Source organism: Desmodus rotundus, chromosome X (assembly GCF_022682495.2).
Source record: "Desmodus rotundus isolate HL8 chromosome X, HLdesRot8A.1, whole genome shotgun sequence".
Classification (NCBI taxonomy): Eukaryota; Metazoa; Chordata; class Mammalia; order Chiroptera; family Phyllostomidae; genus Desmodus; species Desmodus rotundus.
Genome location: NC_071400.1, coordinates 66,579,763 through 66,585,897, shown reverse-complemented (window position 1 = coordinate 66,585,897; position 6,135 = coordinate 66,579,763).

Genomic DNA, 6,135 nt, shown 5'->3' with positions numbered 1-6,135 from the left:
GAAGGTGGGTATGGCTTGGAGGAGGATCATGAGATCATCTTGAACCTTCTCTGCAGCACTCAGACCTACGGGCTGCCTGAAATACAGCTGTCATGAACTCCAGAAGAATTTTTCACAGTGCTCTCGTGAGTAGTCAGAGGATCTAGAAATTAATATAATGGGACGCAATAAGCATTGCTTCAAAAAGAGGAAGAACAGGTAGAAGAGAATAGAAAAGCCACATTCTGTGCCAGTCAATAATGCCAACTTCTTTTACAGGTGCCCCAACTAAAGCTCCTATATAGGATTCGAACCTAATGCCTCCCGTAGCCAAAGCCAAGCCTCTGCAACCCTGACCATCTGCCTAGGAGCCATAGCGCCTGCGCCGAGCCAGCAACCAATGACAACACATAGCCAAAAGATCCAACTCACCGCCAGTAAGTGATTTGAAAACCTTTGCTACTCTGGAAGGGCTTCTCTAGGTAATCTTACAGCGACCAACCAGAGATCAGAGAAGGATTTAATCCCGCCCTACTAATCCCGGAGCCAATCACCGCTTCGCGACCTTCCACTCCCTCCCTCTCCACTGTTGATTGAAATTACCGAGCCAACTTGGCGAGACCGGGCAAGGAGTTGGCGGCTTCCAGATAGGTGTGAGCAAGGGTGGGGTGTGTGAGGGCAGCGCTATTTTCTTATTCCTCTGGGGTGGAGGCCGATCCACGCACGTGTCCCCACACATAAAGTGGTTTCTTCCAAAATACACGACCCCCCTACCCCTGTGGTGCCTCCCAAAGCAGACTGTTCCATCTCCAAGTCACGCTAGGGTATGTCTTGAAACTGCACTGTCGCATCATTAACTCTTCATGCCCATCCCTCACACTCTCCTTGTGTGGGTGACCTAGGAAAGGGTGTTTCATGTCGAGGACTCAGGAATCATTCAGTCTTTGGTTCACCCCAACACAACTGAATAGACTCTTTCTTGCCTTCCTTCCGTTTCATCACCGTCTCCCCTCCACATATCCCCAGTGGACCATCCCAGCCCCATACCCTGATCCTTGAGGGCCAGCGAAGGTGTCCAACCTCTTGCTGCAGAGCCCTGGACCATGAACAGGCATTCATTCCCCTGATGCCACTGATGGAAACGTGAATTGGTGTGGCAGCATCTATCAAAATTAAAAGTTCGCACCCCTCCCCACTAGAATGTCAGTACCACCTGGGTGTATGTGGATTCCTAGTTTCCCTGGTGTTTCCACAGCACCTAAAGCTGCCCTTCACACAATAGGTGCTCAAAGAGGGTTTGTTGAGTAAATGACTCCTTTCACCTGGCGATTCCACTTCTAAATGTGTGTTCTAAGGAAATACACATGCACAGAGGTCTGTGTGCACAAGCATGGGAGGAGCAAACACCTGGGAGGAAAAGTGTAAATGAAAAAAGGTGATTGATGTTATACCATGGAGTACTGGCTTCAGTAAAACAGAATGAGACCTCATCACAGGAAACATACCGCCAGATGGCTCAGGGATGTCACATCATTGGACACAGAGCACAAAGAGTGTGGAGACCTCACACGGTGGACACAGACCACAAAACAACCTAGAGACCTCACACTCTGTCCAAAGGCTGGCAAAAAGCTCAGAGAACTCACATAGTGAGACATAGATGATCTGTTATTTCACAGATTTCATCCTCTGGTCACTTCCTCCAACAAACTTCTCAGAGCCCTCACACCCTGGAACACCAAAACACCTCAGGGACCTTCCACACTAAGACACAAGCCTCAAACAGCTCACATCTGTCATACCATGGACACAGACCCCAAAACAGCCCAGACACCTCACCACCCGAGATACACATTAAAAATCTGGGCAAAGCCCTGACTGGTGTGGCTTGGTTTGCGTCATCCTGCAGACAGAGAGGTTGCTGCTTCAATTCCTGATTAGGGCACACACCTGGGTTGCCGGCCAGGGCCCCGGTTGGGGGTGTGTGAAGGGCAACCAACTGATGTTTCTCTTGCACATCAGATGTTTCCCTCCCTCTCTTTCTCCCACCTCTCCCCTGTCTCTAAAAGTAAAGAAAGAAAATCTTTAAAAAATTCTGGGCAAAGACCTCACACTTTTGACATAAAGCACAAAACAATTCAGAGGCCTAAACATAAACAGTGAAGATGACACACATGTACCTGCTGGAGGGACTGCTTAAAGGACTTGCTGTTCCCCCAGCTACCCCTGGTGTGGCCCAGTGGATTGAGCACTGGCCTGTGAACTGAAAGGTCTCTGGTTAGATTCCTGGTCGATTCCTGGTCGGGGGCATGCGAGAAGCACATCGATGTTTCTCTCACACACTCTCCCTCCCTTCTCTTCTCTCTAAAAATAAATAAAATCTTAAAAATCATAAAATAAAAGACTTGCTGTTAGTGGAGGGGTGGGGAGAAATGCTCAAAGACAAGGTGAGCACCAGCCCTGTGACTTCGTATCCAAACAGCTCAGAGAACTGTGACACAAACTTTGGTGACTCCACTCCCTTGGGACCCTAAACAGCTCAAAAACATGACACCCTACACATAAGTACCCAAACAACTCAAGAACCTCTCACCCGACAACAAGACACACAAACAAAATTAGTGCAGTGACCTCAGGTTCTGGAAACAGCTCTAAATAGCTTATGAGATTTTATACTCAGGAACGGACGTTCAAACCCTCAGAAACCCTCAGAGAGCTTCAAAAACACTTCAGAGTCAGACACCCCCAACCTGGGACACAGTGTTCACAGACCTGGAAACATTTCACAGATCGTACAGCTTGGCACACAGATTAAATAAATAAACAGATCAAAGATTTCAGACCCTATAAACAAACCCCAAATAGCCTATGAGACTTCATACTGAAAAACACAGACACCTTATACCTTGGAAAAGAGACACTGATACAGCTCAGTGACCTCACTGCCTGGAAATGACCCTTATACATCAGACACATCACTCTGACCTGAGAACACCAAAAAGATCAGAAAACTCATGCCTGGAAACAAACCTCAAATTACTCAAAAACCTTGCACTGCGGAACTCAGGATCTGCATGAGCTTAGACAACTTGCACACCAAAACTGACAATCCCAAACCACTCACAGGCCTCCAAATACAGACACCCAACACCTCATAGGCTTTACACACTACACACAGACCTCTAAAACATTCAAACACTCCAGGATACAGACCTGCCATGAGAATAGAGATGTCATATTTTATGACACATCCTCATACATAGTTGTGGAAACTGACCCCAAATAAGGCAGGGACATCCCAATCAAGAAAGTAATCCCTAATAGGACAAAAATACCACACCTTGGGACTGATATTTCTGAAAGGAAAAGAGATTTTATGCCCAAATAGTTAAAAAATATCACCTCTTTTAGCTTGGAATTCCAAGGGCTGAGATACTGCACACCCTGGGGACTCACACCATGACACAGATCCCAAACAGCTCAGAGACCTCATTAGGTGAGGATACAACCCCAAAACACCTTAAAGATTTCACTCTATAGCATACACACTCATAAAAATACCTCAGAGAGCTCATATTCTGGAAATACACTCAGAAATAAATAAAAGACCCCATTCTTATAACTGAGACCCACCCAAATGTCAGAGACCTCACACCTGAAAACATCTGCCACATGTCATAACACTCTCATGTGACAGGCTTTAGAAACACAACCTATGAGGTCTCACACCCTTGACAAAAACTCTCACAAAGTTCATAAACCTTAAATCTTGCACCCATGTCCCAAAAGAGCTCAAAACTCACGTGCTAGGAAAAAGTCATCCCAAGAGCTCAGAAAACTTACACTGAGGCCAAAAGAACTACAAACATCTCAGCAATCTCACTGTGTTGTACCAAGACTCCAAGACCATAATGACCTCAACACTCCTGGACACAGACGTAAAACAGTTCCAAGGCCTGGCACGCTGGATGCAGGCCATGACCCAGAAACGCTGCAGAGACCTCACACCCTGAGACATTGTCCCAAAGAGCACAGCAATCTCACACTCTAGGCACTGCACAAAAAAATTCTAAGTCCTTAAGCTTTGCACAGGAACCACTGCTTCCACCTCCTCCACCCGCCCAACCTCACAGACCTCGTGAGGACAGAGCAACTCAAAAACACAGAGATCTCACATCCTGTCACACAGACTCTTAATACCTTACAGACCTTCAGACCTGGACGTGTGCCCCAGACAGCTCCAACAACTGTCACCCCAGGACCCGCACCCCAAAATGGCTCAAACAATTCACCCTGGGGCACAGAAAACAAATACCTCTATGGTCTCATCTGTGGAGATTCAGCCAACCAAAACAGCTCAGGGGACGTGGCACTATGGACACAAAACCCAAATGTGAACAGACAGTGATCTCACACAGCTGGCTAAATAGTTCAGAGACCCACTTGGAAACAGAACAGAGGTCAAAGACATCACACCCTTGACAGTGACTGTCAATAGGAGCAGAGACCACACCTGGAAACATATCCCAAGTGGCTCAGAATTTCCATCATGTGACATAGAATCAAAAACAACACAGAGAAGTCACACCCTGGACAGAGATCCTCAAATCTCAGAAAGCTCACATCCTGGGACCCACACCCCAAAACAGCTCAGAGAACTCATATCCTTGGGCACAGGCCATAAAACAATTCAGAGAGCTCACGTCATGCACATAGATGCCCATGAGTTCATAGACCTCATGTATTGGGACCCAGATACCCCCAAAAACACTCTACAGGTATAACACTATGGGGTACAGACCCCAAAAAGAGTCCTTGCAGCTTGGACACAGTCACCAATTACCCATAGTTCAGACACCTCACACCTTGGCCACAGACCACAAAACAATTCAGAACTTGCCCTGACCAGTATGGTTCAGTTGATTGGGTATTATCCTGCAAACTGAGGGGTCGCTGGTTCGATTCTTCTTCAGGGCACATGCCTCGGTTGTGGGCCAGGTTCCTGGTTGGGGCATGTGAGAGGTAACCTGTCAATGTTTCCCTCCCTTCCCCTCTCTCTAAAAAAAAACCTCAAAGAGCTGAGAGACCACATATTCTTTTTTTTATTGATTTTAGAGAGACAGAGACAGAGAGAGAGACATCAATTTGTTGTTCCACTTATGTACGAATTTATTGGTGTTTCTTGTATGTGCCCTAACCAGGGATTGAACCTGCAACCTTGGCATATCAGTTGATGCTCTAACCAACTGAGCTACCTGGCTAGGGCAAGACCATATATTCTGGGGAATGATCTTCAAATAGTCTAAGGTATCCTACTCAGAACCGCATACCCAGAACCACAATACCCAACTATAGTCTGAAGAGTATGTGTTGGGGAGAATTTCTGGGGATTTTTTTCCCTTTTTTTCTCCTGGCCTTACCCCAGTGGTAGTGGTAGTTGGGAACTATACGGCAGCAGTGTAGGCATCCAAATATCCAAGAGAAATGGCATCATTCTGGCCAAAGGACTAGGAAAATAGGCCCCTGAAGGCTGGAGAATGTGGAGGGAAATTCCATAGAGACAGCTGGAGAAAGGAATCCCCTAATTCTGTGCATAAATTCACACAAGTCTCATGCTCATTCCTGAGCTACATGTGCATGAGCAGACTCAAACAGGATAGCAAAACCTTTGAAAATAGCCCTGGCTGGTGTGGCTCAGTGGATTGAGTGCTGGCCTGAGAACCAAAGTGTTGCCAGTTTGATTCCCAGTCAGGGCACATGCTTGGGTTGCAGGCTAAGTCCCTAGTGGAGGACAAATGAGAGGCAACCACACATTGATGTTTCTCTCCCTCTCTTTCTCCCTCCCTTTCCGTTTCTCTAAAAATAAATAAATAAAACCTTTAAAAAAAAAGAAAATGTAACTGACATAAGAACTAATGTCCACAGAATGTGCGACAAAACTTATGATTTGAACTTAAACAAGTTGATTGCCTGGTAAAACAAATAAATCATTATTTTCAGAAACTTAACAAGACCTAGAATCTAAACAATACATTATTCAAATTAATGGTGACATAGAAATTCTCAGCAAAGAAATACAGAGGTGGGCAAAAGTAGATTTAATTGGTCTTGGCTGGGTAGCTCAGTTGGTTAGGGCATTGTCTCAATACACCAAGG